The sequence below is a fragment of the Lissotriton vulgaris genome, chromosome 4_1 (genome assembly GCF_964263255.1).
Source record: "Lissotriton vulgaris chromosome 4_1, aLisVul1.2, whole genome shotgun sequence".
In the NCBI taxonomy this organism is placed as follows: Eukaryota; Metazoa; Chordata; class Amphibia; order Caudata; family Salamandridae; genus Lissotriton; species Lissotriton vulgaris.
This window is the reverse complement of record NC_141691.1, coordinates 345,484,656-345,501,234: the sequence shown is the minus strand read 5'-3', so window position 1 is coordinate 345,501,234 and position 16,579 is coordinate 345,484,656. Positions and strand designations below refer to the sequence as shown.

Sequence of the window (16,579 nt, the reverse complement as noted above, 5' to 3'; positions counted from 1 at the left end):
CGGGAACAAATTCCATTCTGGTTAGCTCAAAAATTCACTCAGATAGAGGCAGTATTTCCTGATACTACCCCTCACGAAAAACACAGAATTCTGACTATCTGTCTCCCAATGGGGATCGCACCACATGTGGAGGACTGTGACACTTTGGGCACAGTTTTTGCTTCTATCTACACAAAAACACATGGTGTTCCGTCTATGGCGGTTATACCAGATGTACTAAGACAGCTTCAAAATGAATACGGTCCAGAACCTGCTTTAACTCTGGGTATGAAATTACTGAAAGACTTTAAGCAGGTCTAGGCTATATTGTTAGCCAACATAAAAGGAGAAGCAGCATGTGTGGCGATCCGCCACAAATTGAAAGAGACGGATATAGCAGACCAACCTTTTGAACTTGCTAAAATAATTGAAAAATCCTATGAAGAATTAGGCAGAGATAGCTTGGGTGGTAAACCAGTAAAACCCCAACTAATTGAAAATCCTGAAAAGAATTTCATTAAAAATAATCTCAATTCTCAAAAGAAGAAGTGGGAGGGTAATAAACAAACCTCTCCCAGAGAAAAACAGTTTCAGTCCAGAGGAAGGTCCCCCCAACAAAGGAATAGATCTCCAGAGGGGGGGGGGGGGGGGCAAATCTCCACGGAGGGAGCCCTCTGAAAAAAGATACAACCTTAGAAATAGGGACAATTTGAAAAAACCTGACAGATATCAAGATATTGATACACGTCCCTCTCGATCTTTTCAGACTTCCTCATAGAAATTGGAAAGAAGAGGGCGGTCAGAACATAAAGAGGAGCACGTCAAGTCCAAAGACAAGGAACCTGCTCATCAAAGTAAAAAGAAAACAATTTCCCAGAAAGAAGGTAGCCAGCAGTAAAATAAAACATGCCGAGAATCCTGAGGACACAACTGAAAAACGGAGAGTGGGCCCAGACAATGCTAGACAGCGCAGCGGAAGTGACCATAGCTCGCAAGATCCTGATGAATCTTCTGGAGACAGTGGACACGAATGAATACATTCAAGTGGAAACTGCAGACACCCGAGTGAGCGTGCCCCATAAACTATACGAAATAACATTACGTATAGAGGGAGATAAAACTAGGAAAATAAGAGGTCTCTTTTGGGAGACTCTATCTAAAGGCTATGATATCCTTCTAGCGGAAAGGGACTGGCCACCAGAGTTTGTCAGGGAGTGCCCACATGGCGAAGAAATGATTATGCCTGCCTTCCCAAATCACATTCCAATTCATAAAAAATACACATTTGCTAGAAAATGGGCAGTGGCCCAGGCCCCTGCATTATATAAAAATCATGTAGGGTGGGATGAGGATTTTCCTCATCATAAAATTCAGGTAAAAATCAACCTACTGCACAGAGGCAGTATACTGTTAAGCAAGAAGCTAAAAAACAAGTAATAGAAATTTTAGATCAACTTGAATATCAGGGGGTGATTGAAACATGCACATCACAAATGAACAATCCTTTGTTTCCTGTCTCCAAGCCAGACAATTCATATCGTCTAGTTTTGGACTACCGACACTTAAACTCTTGCTGTAAAACTTTTGCAGAACAAACTCACACAGTGCAGCACTAATGAATAACATTCTGCGCAAGAAATATACAACAACATTAGATATTTCAAATAGTTTCTTCTGTCAAAACATAGCACCTGAAAGCAGATATTTGACCGCTTTCTCCAGCATGGGGACCCAAAAACAATGTTGTTGTCTCCCACAGGGATTCAAGAATAGCCCAGGATTATTTTCAGCCAGGGTAACAGAGTTACAAATTTATGATGATGAGGCACTATCCTATGTCGATGACATCTATCTTACAGATGATGACCTGGAGACTCACTTGAAAAGAGTGAACACCATAATGCTTGGGTTCACATCTGAAGGGTACAAATTTAACTTTAAAAAAATCACGAATTGCCCATCTAACGGTCCTATTTTTAGTATATGAATTATCAAGTGAAGGCAAAAGCCTAGCAGACAACTTCTTAGAGAAGTGTGCGGTACTCCAAGCTCCAAAAACGCTGAAAAACTTACAATCTATTCTAGGTTTCCTGAATTTCGGAAGAACATACATTCTAAATTATGCAGAGAGGGTTAAACCTCTCTACGAACTAATAAAACCTGATTTCAAACCAATTAATTGGACTCGAAAACACACAGAAATTTTAAGATCATTACAGACAGACATGTTAACTAAAACAAAACTGCAAACACGCTCAAACGAACGCAACCTTGTAATCCGAGTCATCCCACGAAGATGCGCATTCACATACCTGACCTCAAATGAGGGAGAAACGATACCAATAGCTTACAAATCACACTTGTACACACAAGCTGAAATGAAATTCAGTTCTACTGAAAAAATCCTAACTGCGGTTCAAACTGCTGTAGCAAAAGAAAGAGCCCTCGCACAAGGTAAACGTATAAAAATCGTTACACCGATACCTGCCCTAGAAGCAGTAACAAGAGCAAGCATCCCCAATGCTAAAGCTTTACATCCGAGATGGATACAATGGGTTAATTCTCTTGCTGCACCAGACGTAGTATACGAATTTAATCCTAACTTAAAAACACACAAATTTCTACAATATGAATATGAATGTCCTCTGCCGACCGAGATCCTGCCTCTGGAACATTACGGCTGTATAATATATACAGACGGCTCAGCACAACCCGCAGTTGGAGGTAAACAAGCCTATAGTGCTGCGTGCGCGATTGTTAAAGGTCGTTGGCACAAAGGAAAATTTAAACCTTTGGTCACTAAAACTCAATCACTCGGAGACTGTACAGCTCAGCGAGCTGAACTACAGGCCTTTAAGATGGCACTTGAAAGTACAGATCGCGAATTCCCCATACTAATACTGTGCGATTCATATTACTGTGTCTAGTCTTACAATGAATACTTGCAGAACTGTGTTCAAAACAACTTCAAAGATGCAAAAGGTGGCACAATCAAGCATAAAATGCTTTGGGAACAAGTAGTTCTTTTACAGAAAGAACTACAAAAGACTCACGTGATTCATACACTGAGTCATCAACGTGATGGCGTTCACGTTGTGGGGAATTCATTAGCTGATGAGGCCACGAAAGCAGCTGTACAAACGGCTTCCGTAGCTGCCATTACTCAAAAACAAAAATAGACAGCGAGATAATGCAAGCTGTCAGTGCTTCAGTAAAAGACAGTGGTAAGACACTCCTGAAAGGCTTTCCAGTAAAGTACTCATACAAAACTGATGCAAGCAACGTTCCATTTGCTCAAATCCCTGGAGTGGGGATAGAGCAATTCCAAACATGGAACACAGGTTAGGACTAATTTTAGTGGCACACGAAGGGCTCACTTCTGCACATGCTGGTGTTTCCACCACAGTATCAATATTAAAACAGAGATATTAGTGGCAACGCATAAGAAAACAGACTAGGAACTATGTTCTAGGATGTGAAATATGCCAAAAAATGAAAGTATCAACAGTGAAACGACCAGCGCAGACGCCCCTTCTAATCTCAGACAAACCATTAGCATGTGTTTACCTGGACCACTGTGGTGCCTTACAAATGGATGGTAACTATAAATATATCATGGTCGCAGTGGATTCCTGCACGAGATTGATTTGGATGTGGCCCCAGCTCTCGGCTGATGCCAGAACTGTTTTAAAAGAATTGCGAGTCTTTATCGGCACACATTCTACATTCTGACCAGGGTCCTGCGTTTAGCTCTCGGGTTTACAAGGAGGCCATGGCCAGCATGGGCGTTGCATTGCGGTATTCTAGTCCATTCTATCCCAAGGGAAATGCGGTAGTGGAGAGAAAAAAACGTTACATAAAGCAATCTATAACAGCGAGGGTATTAGGTTCGGGTGACGGATGGGTCAAACATCTAATAAGTGTCCAACTTAGTCTTAATAACATGCCAAGAAATTCTCTAGGATGTATCAGTCCGTACAAACTTTTATTTGGTACTAGAATGAACATCCAGGATTTGGATTGTCAGACTTCAGTGGTGAAACAAAAAAACTTTGATATCAAAGATCGTTTGGCTGTTTTACAGGACTTAAATGAAACAAGGAAAAGTCTGAGTAACGAAAAGCTAAAGCCAACATCCACTGAAGAAAAACCACCTGTCCCAGCAAGACCTGTCTGGATTCCAAAGATTGGGGATCTGGTCAGAGAAAAGATCGCGGTGAAGAAGGAATTTGGGCCTTCTTACAGAAAAGCAGTACCTGTCTTAGCTGTCAGCGGAACAAGATCAGTAGTACTTCTGCCACTTGCTGGAAAAAAGGAGAACCGAGTTGTATCAATCGACCTGGTGAAACCACAACCATGTGGCCAATAATAAGTAGTAGGCCCAGTGGACTCCCAAGAAATAGCTGAAGACCAAATCTTGCTACAATCCAAGAGGTTCAAACTGAGAAACTAATCACATTTGATAAACATTCAGTGAATAATAAAGGACTATGCAACAAAGCCATGGAACTTGTACCTCTTGATACCCAAATCACAACAGTTCGTCAAGAAACACCTGTCTACAATGATGTAGCCTCGGACTATACAAATGTAACAAAAGAAAATCCAAAGATCAATGGAAATCCCGAAGCAATTCCACCAATTGACAGAACTGCATCTGTCTACTTTATCAACTTTGATGACTTTTCCGATGATCCAAGTGAACATGGAGACAAGCCAGCAACAAAAACATTCAAAGAAAAAATCACAGAACTCATTCATCAACTCAGAGAAACATATCTAACTTCACCATGGATTACATTATGGATTGTGTTAGGTGTACTTTTCCTCCTTCTGTGGCTCATCTTGGTTTTAAGTTTGGGTAGATTTATTGATGGAAAATATAGTACAATGGACACAGCAAGTCAGAACATCAACTTGGTCCTGAAACAACCCAGATCCTCTCAGATTGAAAAAAGAGAACTATCATCAGTGAACATCACAGCCATCCCTACACCTGGTGTTATAGCATGGGACAAAACTGACTATGAAATCTATGGCCCCGTTGAGCTCTTGAAATATCCACACCAATTTAAGATCTCCTTAAGTGACTTTGTATCACCTAGTACTTTCTCTGATGATTGGGACTTTGAAAATATTAATAATATGATGTCAGATTTAGAAATGTCAGCAAAATTTACAAAACATGAATATTTACAGAGTTTGTCGAATTATGAGGAAATGTATTGTTACAATCACTTTGGGCATCACTATCAGCATAAATCTGCAAATCCTAGAAATGTTTTTAGTTATAATTACTAGGAACATTGTCCAACCCCGCCAAACGGCAGTTCGAAAACATTTTATGAGAAATTTCCATACTTCTCAGGGTTTAATTACACTAATCCAGAAACGTTTTATTACAAAATGTTAAATAAAACAGGAGTGAAAAACATGTTGACAAATACTAAACTAATTTATTCTGAAAAATGTTACGAAAAAATGCCTACATTTGGTTTTGAATTTTGGAAAAACAACATTGAGACAAAAACCATCTGGGGTACACAAAAAGGGCAGGTACAAGGTCTAGAATCATTTTTTAGAGCCTGTATGATCCCAGAACAAATATTGTTCCTGAATGAAAACTAACAACATGTCTTGGTTTAGCCAAGATAAAAAATTTAAACAACCTGTCTATACGAAAGCCTATGCCTGATAGAAACACCACTACAGATGAGGGGTTAGACGTGTCCTATATTTTAAAGCAAAACAGACCAATTCCTGAATGGAACAAATGGTTGATTTGGCCCACAGACACTAATAACTGTCAAGATAGATTCCTGAACAAAATACTGGGGTTCAAAAAGAACAGGCCAGACCCTAGATATTCCCATAGACAACATCCAGGGATAGTTACAACATACAGTGTAGGAAAACTATGCCTCGACTGGCTTCAGAGATCCACACTTCCCGAAATTAAGCAACACTTAACTTTACTTAAAGAAAGTGCTCACTTGCGAGATTTCTTACTGGGACCTCGCAAACAGCGTCAAAAACGTTTCATTACGCCTGTATATACGCAGCTTACAATGAAGCTTGGAAAGTAACACAAATTAAACCTGCAGAAAAAATACGAGAAATCGATCGTATTAATTTGGAAAAATCACTTTCTGTGGTAGACAATGGGTTAATGACTCTGCCCTCCAGAATTTATTCACTGGACAGCATTGTATCATATGCTGTTGATATAATAGAACAGGATAGGCTAATGTTACAACATGGTCAATCCCAACTGCGTTCTATTGTACAGCTAGGCTGGACGTTACAAAACCTCCATTCAGGCCACGTGCCATGGCGTCTAATCAACATGTAATTATTTTCTATCTTTAACCTTACTGATAGACAAATCTCGTTGGCACAAAAAGGAGCAGACTATACGGTGCTGAGCATTGAAAAACTAGAAAGATTACCATTGACAATGTCAGAAAGACCTGTCATTGAATGGATAATACATGGCACCATTACAATCCCGATAACAACTTTCCAGTTTCAATACTGCCAAAAATATATACCAGCAGGCCTGTATGAAAGGTTGGGTAAAGGATACATCAAATCAACCTGGAATTTACCTTTTACACATAAATGTTATAGTGAAGGGAAAAAAGAGGTATTTCTCACTGGTAACAATTGTAAAAAATCACTAAGCAGTGCACTTCTGTGTCAAGGTATTAACTTGCATGGAGCCTGCGAAGGTTCATCAAACAACCTTTCATGTCATCTGCACGGCACCCCTGCTACAAAGATAGAGCCCTTTTTCAGACAACTTTCCTACGGTAGCTGCGTTATATTAAGTGACCACAGCTGTTGTGGCATGATGCCAGGAAAAGCCTATCTCGTGAGCGTCACTTTCAGGGTCATTTGTTGTATGCAAGTATTGTATCCAAACAGCAATCCAGACATGGAGGCAGCAATATGGCCTTCTGGGAATATCTCTTCTATTCGAATTGATACTTTAAGCAGAATGAAGTCTATTCTTTTACAAACAACTGTGCCTTTAACCTCTTCCAAAGAGACGTATGAACTGCAACTGGCAAGGATAGGGGCAGAGATACATACCCTATTATCGACAAATTGCCCCGTGCATTTCGCAGAAATGTTAAGCTAAATCTTAAACATGTCAGATACCAGTGGCATCACACATGTATTCAAGACAATTTTTCGGGACTGTTAGCAACCTTTGAAACAGTTCGGGGCATCTTCCCGAATTTTGTGCATTCTCTTTTCGGTGGCCTGATTCTTATTTTGGGACTCGTAGCAGGAATTTTATTTTTGTTCCTTCTGCTCCGATATGGCAAGCCAAGTCACAGACAAAACTCAGGCTATGATGGAAGAAACAATCCTAGCAATACGATACCGAGACCGTATCACTAAGGTCCTCGGATTGGCCCGGCTAAGAGATCTGAATACTACCTGGTTTCTTTCGTTCAGACCAATTTGGCAAAATTGCATCTTACCTGTGCTTCGATGTCTGCTATGCGGAGAAGAATGTGTGTTGGTTGTCTGTCTTACACTACCATCAGCAGTACCAATGGATGTCAATGCTTTGCTTTGTCCGGTAACGACTCATGCAACGTGTTGTCCCCAGCGGCTACCGATTCTAATGACGGCATTCGTTGAGACTTCACCATTACGATTAGGTGGGGGTGAAGTACGAGATGAAAGCGGCACCACACAGGTACAACTTTCCGTGACCATTGCTGATCTAGACACCGATGATGGCAATGCATCGCATATATGCACTATTTCAACTTTTTCGGAGTTGGCCCAACTTTCACCTACTGTGGTAGATGCGTTTTTTGCTGACCTATCTGAGGTAATGTTCTCTCCTAACAACGAGAATAATATTTGAAATAGCGAGCACACAGCGTCCCCTGACCTCTGAATTCGGCCTTCAGTTTTTATAAACAACACTACTGAAAACATTTGGAACTATTTTTTCCCTTGAAAGCAAAATTATTTTTTCCCAATTTCCAAAATATTTACCTTTTTTGGCACAAGGTACTCTGCTTAAAGTAGAACTATTCTTAGAGAACAGAACTTCTATTTTTAGAGACTCTAGAGACAAATAATTTGAAATCAGCCTCTAGCGCATGTACAATCTTGTATGAATATGTAATGAAATGGTCACGACCTCTTTTTTCTGTATTAAGAGCCATTTCATGTATGTAAATTTCGTGATTCGTTCAGTCAACATTCTAAATGAACAAAAATTTTATCTGAATGATACCACTGCTTGAAAGCGTACAGAATAATACTCATTTCGTGTATCTATACCATTTCAAATGCATTTGATGTATTTTGGGGTGTGCTGGAAAACACATGCATACCTATATGTTTATATATTGCATAGTATTTAGTAATGATGGACATTATACATGGAGTGGGTGTTGTAAACGTATCTAGGACCCTAATTAAATATCCCCAATTTATGCCCTTATGTGGTTATAACAAATCATATCCTTATAAAGGCATAAGAATTATATCCATATTTAGTAATAGCCAATGCAGTCCAAATACGGAAAGGCTACTTCCTTAGACTCCTAGAAAGTACAACGAGTTCTTTAAACAAACCAAACCTCCAGCAACCTGGGAATTCCCCATACTTTGTTTTGATTTGTCCTAGAACTCCTGTGAGTCCTGAAAGAACTGCCAGTTCCTAGTGACGGTTCTTATTGACGTCTTATGTCCAACCTTACGTCAAACACGGCACCTTCCAGGTATAAATATACCAGCATTTGCCTCAAGCAACACATGGTGGTTTGGAGCAGAGCGGCTATCTACTTACCCGAAGCCCAGCTGATGCGAGTTCCGAAGGAATCCGTCCCTCCCATTTGATGCACCAAGAAAGACGCTGTCTTTTCTCCTGCCGAGAAAATCCAGCTCCAGTGTTTCCAGTCACCCTTGCGGGTTACTGGGAGATCGAGTCCTGAGAACGAGATACAAGACCTCCTTCATTCCAAAACCAAGGTACGTAGCTTATTAGACCCTTAGAGAATTCTTGATTCAGATTCTTGGCAAAACTAACTTAACTTAAACTGCAACTCCCTTACTCCTTCCCGCGTACTAGGCTTAGGTTAGGTACACTGGGGTAGGCGTATCTTAGAAGCACCAGTTTAGTACGTTTAGTCAACTTTTATCATTGTATGTAATTGTATATATGTTATCCATTTTAAGTATCATACGGCTCAGAAACTATATCAATGCTTTTACAGTATTATTTCATAATACTCCTTTTACTGTACGCACTTTACTTTATGACAAGTATTGCAATTGTGGCAATTCACTTCTCTTGCATGAGAAAGAAGACTGCTCAATAAATAACACCTTTTATTGAAAACGCCTGTCTCTCTATTTCTCTGCACTCTGGTGAAACTAAGGGGTCGATTAGGATCGCGGACGGACTTGCGTCCGTCCGCGACCCCAGAGCAGGAGGGAACTTCCGCATGGCATGCGGAGTTCCCTCCTGTGCAATTAGGATGTGACCGCCACCCTGGCAGTCACATCCTCTATTTTTAACATTGCCGCGGGTGCAGCTTCAAGCTGCACCCGCGGCAATGTTAAAAATGCACGCATTGCATTTGTATGCAGAAAGCGGCAGGCACCGCGCGGTGCCTGCCGCTTTCTGCATGCAAATGCAGGGGGGTACCACAGGTACCCCCCATGTGCACCCCCCACGCCCCCCCCCCTTCACCTAGGGGGCCCGCAACGGGCCCCCGCAGTGAAGTTCTGTATGCTTTTCCACGGCGGAAAACCCGCCGCGGAAAAGCATAACTCACTGGCCATCCTAATATGGTGGACGGTGTCTGGAAGACACCGTCACCATATTAGAGCTTTTCCGCCGCGGTTGTAAGCCAACCGCGGCGGAAAAGCTGCGGACGGAAACCAGAACCCACCAGCCATCCTAATGTGGCGGTGGGTCTTTGGTCAGTCCGCTGCGGTTTTTCCGCATCCTCGGGGCCTGAGATGGCTTCCGCCGGCCCCGAGGATGCGGAAAAACCGAAATCGTAATGACCCCCTTAGTGTGCACGATTGACTGAGTGAAATAGTTATCTATTGTTTTCACACGACTCTGGAGATATACTCCTTATTCTGGAGGGAGCAAAGTTGTCATGTTTATGCGGTTGTCAGAAGCTAATCCCTTCTTGGCTAATCAGGGAAGTTAACACCTCCCTGTTCATTCGAGAAAGTTTCTAGTGACCTCTGAGCTAGCTGGCATACCTAATTAAGTCTAACATATTCAGTAGAGACCTAGTCGACCTCAGTCCTACGTCTCAACTGCCATTTATGTTATTCCAATGCACAGAGCCTATTGGGAATATAGGAACTACACTACAGCAGTATTTGAAAAATGATGTAGGTATGCAACTGCAAATCGATATATGCATTGAAAAATGTCAATATGTTGTTTTCCATTTTAGAAACGTACTGATGCATGTGCACGCTCAGTAACAAAGCAATATATGTTTCTAGATGGGAATGTATGCAATTTATATATCAAATGTGATAACTAGATTTCACTCACACAAAGCTCAGGAGAAAAGCATGTATACAGTGACACAGGTAGTTTCATACTGACAGAAGAAGATAACCAATGATTCAGAGATATAGTGACAACTGTTATGTATCTAACAGCAATGAAGGTACTTTCTCAGTCATTCAGGCAGTATTTAGGCCCTCATGGAATCACCCAGCTGCTAAGCAGGCAGTCACCAAATCAGTGATTCAGTTTCCATGCACTTATTCAATTATCCAGAAACTCTACTTGTACTCTTGTGATCATGCAGGCAGAAATGATGTAGTCAATGAAGTATGCAGGCACTACATATAAATTCATCTAATCACATAGGTACTATTTATGGAGTTATGCAATTAACAAGGCTGTAACTATGCAATCATTATAAAATGATACTCTCTACATAATTACATGAGTAGAGCCTGAGTGTTTCATCAGTGTACACGTATGCCTCAGTATTTCAATGTGTGCATGCGTTGTAAGTGGGTTTTTAGATGGCTACATAGGTTCTGAGCAAATGTTATAATGATTGCATAGTTACAGCCTTGTAAATTTAGTGGGAAATTAAAATAAATGTAGAAGGAGTGATGCAGTAAATCAGAAAAAACAAGTTGAGAGAGTAGTTCATCAGGCCTTTGCTTTGAAGAGAAACTTTTTCATTTTGATTCTAAATAGAATAATGACTCTTGACGAAATAGTTTTCGCATGAGGAGACAAAACCAGAAAAAAGATTAGTGAATAGAATTAACTGTTGGACAGTTTCTAGTAGACAATAGACACATACTTCCTGTAAAGACACTTTCTTTAATGAAGAAAGCTATATCCAGTATAACAAATTAGTTCACGCTATTGATTAAAGAGGACAAGGTTATCAAATGATGAATGGCAGTCCTATTTCAAAAGAGGTGACGGTGCTTAGAAATGTAGACAAAGGTATTGCAGAAGAGGTATGAGGAAGGAGTATTCAGGGTGCTGTATACAAATGGAATTGTAGTAGTGTTGTTAGTATTAGACAGGAGTCCATAGATATATAATAAAAAAATCCTATGTATTTTTCCAGGGTGAAGTTATAAAACATTAAATAAGTTATACAACTCAACAATCCAAACTTTAGGTAGGAGGCTGTATTATGTGAAAACTACTGCTTTATGTTTAGGAGAAAAAAGCAGGACACTTGTGCATGGTAGTGTGACAGATGTAGAAACAGTTTCTGGTGATATGCAGTTTCGTTTGTTTGGTCCTAAGAAGGATTCTAGGAAAAATGAAAAGTTGTTAAGAGGAGGAGTTGCAGAACAATACACATATATTATAGTTGATAGTTTTAAAAAAGAAATTACAAAGTTCAATAGAGTGTTCTGTAAAAGTATGGTAGAATATGTGGTGATGCACTCACTAAAAGATTTAAACACAGACTGTTGACTTATATTTAAAAAGTGAAAAACTTAATTATGTTAACTGGCAAAAGTTAGCTGCGTATTTATGTGTAGAGGGATAGTTTGACTTGTGTATATGGAAAGTTATATGTTAGTAGTGTTGCAATAAATTGGAAGATAATAAAATGAACTAAAGATATATATTAGATGCCCATAAAAAATAAATCAACATTTATTATTCTTTCCAGCATCCCAAAGGGCTATTATGGGTTGCTCTCTAGCACTAACTACAACTCCAAAATCCATGCTGTATGATACCATTGGGGAAAACTGTGGAGCCAAAGTTGAGATTCGACTTTTGAATTTACTCTCTGCTTTGGTGGGGTTGTGCTGCTATTAAAGTTGAGGTTCCTACAGCTTTGCATTGCCTTCTTGCTGCTCACCTAAACTCTTCTTATGAAATGTGCAACAAAGAGAAAAGAGGGGAAAATACAATGCATGATTTTTGGCAGCATTGTGAATAGCTGTAACACACTGCTCACCCACACTTATAACAACTCTACAGTCCATGCAGTACGTGCCCTTTCGTGACAACTCTGGAGCCATATGTGTTGCAGTAGTCTGCACCTCAGAAGGGAGTTTCTGACCAGGAATTGTTGATGCTTCCACTGAAGTAAATGGTCCTCGAGCTTAACTCTGCTTGATCGCCAATTGGAGAGGTTTTTATGATAGGTTTTTAGATAGTATAACATGGACATTCACATATGAATATTTGTTTGTTTGTCCCTCTAGAGAGGTTCTTGTCAGACACTGTGCATTGCACTAGTTTTGCAGCAGGTTTGATAAATGTGGGTAACAATGGATAGGTTGATGTTTGTTTGGAAGTTATGTTGTGTTTGTGTGTTTGGATGTTTAAAGCTATTTTTTGAGACTGTTGTTTTTTTTACAAATATGTTGTAAAAAAATAAAGTTAAACCAAAATGTTACTAAACAGCTAGATTCTACCTTTGTGTAAAATGTCAATATATCTGTTTTACACTTTTTCATTTGTATTTGTGACTACTAATTTCTTTGCGACCTCCGGTGTTGCTGTGCAGAAAGAAAATGCTTTTTTGATGTAGTTATTTCAATAAATGAATACAAAGTGGAAATTAATATTAGTATATTACTAAATAGCTACACTGAAACTTTATGTTAAATATGTCTGTATATGTGTTTTACACTTTGTCAAAAACACCCCGGTATTCGCAGTCTGTCCTTGGCAATGGCAATCATAGAATCATACAGGCAATTCCTGTGCAATCATCAAGGATGTCCTTTCTGCATCACTCTGCAAACGTGCCTCCTGGCACAGTACCAGTTGGGGGATGAAGTCCCCTTGGCTATTGAGGGTATTTGGGGGCCAAGTATCCCTCTTGTTAGCTCCAGCAAGTTGTACTCAGTCAATTTGCCATGAGGTGTTCGGAGCACACGTTCCCTTTCTGAACCATTCTGCAAAGACGTCTCCTGGCACACTACTGGTTGGGGTATAAAGTTGTCATGGATGCTAAAAGACCGTGGGGATCAAGAACCTCTACTGGTACTTTCTATAAATCCTACTCAGCAGGATTTCTGAAAGCTGAGAACTGGTCAGAGACCCTGCCCCCTTTCCACACAATTCTGCACAGACCATTGCTATTTATAAACCACCTTAGAATTCACTGAAAAAACAAAGCTTACAGGGACATTATAGTTAGGAATAGAATTTTAAAAAAGCCTTCGAAATTCACTGAAAAAAGAAAGGTTACAGGGACCTTATAGATAGGCTGACATTTCACTCATATAAAACCAGAGAAATTCAGAAGTTATAGTTAGCTGAGCTAACTATACCTTGAACCCCCGCAATGCACTGCTCATGTCCTCACATATTATATCACTCATGACATGGTCAGTGACATCTCTGAACACATTACTGATGAAATCTCAAATAACATCACTGATTACATCATCCTCAGAATCTCTGATGCTGCCATTCACACTCCCATGCTACCATTCACACACCCACTCCAACTTTCACACTAACATTCTTGAAACTAATGGCACACCCATACCAGTACTTACATACCCACTCATTAACTCATAGGACAACACACACAACCACTTGTCACCCATACAGCCAGTGAAATATCCAAGCATACATTCATATACCAGTCACACACAGTCAGTCACTCATAGATCTTCTCACACATCTACTCACCTATAGAGTCAATCACACAGCCATTCACTCACCTATACACCTATACACACACCCACTCACTTATTCATACAGATAATAACACATACTCCCTCACCTATACAGTGGCTGACATAAGCACACACTCACCCATACGGCCATTCTTGCAATCACTTAGTCATACAAATGGTCTCCCATATACTCCAACACTCACCTATACTGCCTTCTCATATGCAGTTACTCACCCATATACCACTGCCACATCCATTCACTGACCCACACAGCCATACACACACTCACTCACCCATGCAGCCCCTTACACACACACACACTCACTAATCCATACAGCCACTGACTCACCCACGTAGTCATCCATATACGCAAGTACACATGTTCTCACCCACCCACCCACTCAGACATTGAAACACCCATGCACATGCTGAGCCAATCAATCACTCAGACATACAGAAACTCACGTACCAACTCACATCCCTATACAACCAGTTATACACCAACTGATAAACAGATACAGATGTTCAAACAACAAGTCACTCACCCATACATTCACTGACACCTAATCACTCACTTATACAGTCAGTCACACATTCACTGAATCATCCATGCACTCGTACACCTGATTCATCAATACACCTTTGTATGTATATTTGTATGTATATTTAACGCTCATAAACATTTTTAAAACACTCACAGTCACTGGATGATCTCATCAGTGATATCACTGACCATGTCATGAGTGATGTAATATGTGAGGGCAGTGCATTGCGGGGTCATGAATTACTATAACTGCTGTATTTCTAAGGTTTTGAACAAATAAAATCTCAGCCTAACTATAACGTCCCTGTAACCTTTGGCTTTTTCAGTGTCTTTTTAAGGCTTTTTAAATTCTATTTCCTAACTATAACATCCCTGTAAGCTTTGGTGTTTTCAGTGAATATATATATATATATATATATATATATATATATATATAATATACCACATTAGGGGGAGGAGCGTCAGGTGCTGAACCAACATTATCAGCAGGGAGGAACATTTGTGAACTTTACATGCTGCAGTGCTGGGCGCTGAAGAAGGCTACTCCAGCCGAAATGCATTCGCCGCCATTGCTGGGGAGAGAAATAAACGTGCTGCCTGACCTGTAATCCCCTTGGCCTTCCGCGTTCTTCTTTGAGGGATGACTGGGTGATATATATATATATATATATATATATATATATATATATATATATATATATATATATATATATATATATATATCCGTCGTTGCAGAGCCCGTTTTCGGAAGGAACTACAGGGACACCAAAATAAGGCTCGAACTATCTTTAATGCAGCTTGCAAGCAGAGAGTATTTAAGGTGAGTAGTAAAGCCAATTCTTGCCAGATGAGTTTCAGGAGGTTAAGTCCTTTCATCAGTGGCTTAGGAAAGGCAGAGGGAAAGCATTTTGGCATGTGACTGTCTTTAATTGATCTCTCTCACCCCGATGGGCGTGGCCTATCGGCATCCTGGGAGATTAAGTCCGCGTCATTTGTTACCACACCAAAATGCTTTCCCTCTGCCTTTCCTAAGCCACTGATGAAAGGACTTAACCTCCTGAAACGCGTCTGGCAAGAATTGGCTTTACTACTCACCTGAAATACTCTCTGCTGGCAAGCTGCTATTATAGATAGTTTGAGCCTTATTTTGGTGTCCGTGTGGTTCCTTCAGAAACCGGGCTCTGCAACGACAGATATAATGACCGCCTGGACCCAGGTCGTGGGAGGAGCCCACTACTCGGTGGGTCTGTGTTGGTACTATTTGGTGCTGAGACTAAAAGGAACGGACGAAAGACTAGCTCCTTTGCAGGACGGAGTTTGTCATGAGCTCTAATGGCAACTACAAAGCAGGGCAGAAAGCTTCAAGAATGAGTGCATTATTAATTTATGGACACTGAGACTTTGGAAAATGCACCCTTTGAGGTAACAAATGACGCAGACTTCATCTCCCAGGATGCCGATAGGCCATGCCCATCCGGGCGGGAGAGATCAATTAAAGATAGTCACGTGCCAAAACGCTTTCCCTCTGCCTTTCCTTAGCCACTGATGAAAGGACTTAAACTCATGAAACGCGTCTGGCAAGAATTGGCTTTACTACTCACCTGAAATACTATCTGCTGGCAAGCTGCTACTAAAGATAGTTCGAGCCTTATTTTGGTGTCCGTGTTGTTCCTTCCGAAAACGGGCTCTGCAATGACGGATATATTGACGGCCTGGACCCAGGTCGTGGGAGGAGCCCACTGCTCAGGTGGGTCCGTGTTGGTACTATTTGGTGCTGAGACTAAACGGAACGGACGAAAGACTAGCTCCTTTGCAGGACGGAGTTTGTCATGAGCTCTAATGGCAACTACAAAGCAGGGCAGAGAGCTTCAAGAATGAGTGCATTATTAATTTATGGACACTGAGACT

At 40.6% G+C, this 16,579-nt stretch overlaps 1 protein-coding gene across 1 annotated transcript in view; it reads right to left on the bottom strand.

Moving 5' to 3' along the window:
- Positions 1-16,579, bottom strand: part of LOC147718729 (protein FAM162B-like) — a 96,521-nt gene that overhangs the window by 56,828 nt on the left and 23,114 nt on the right. The gene's annotated exons all lie outside the window — the stretch shown is intronic.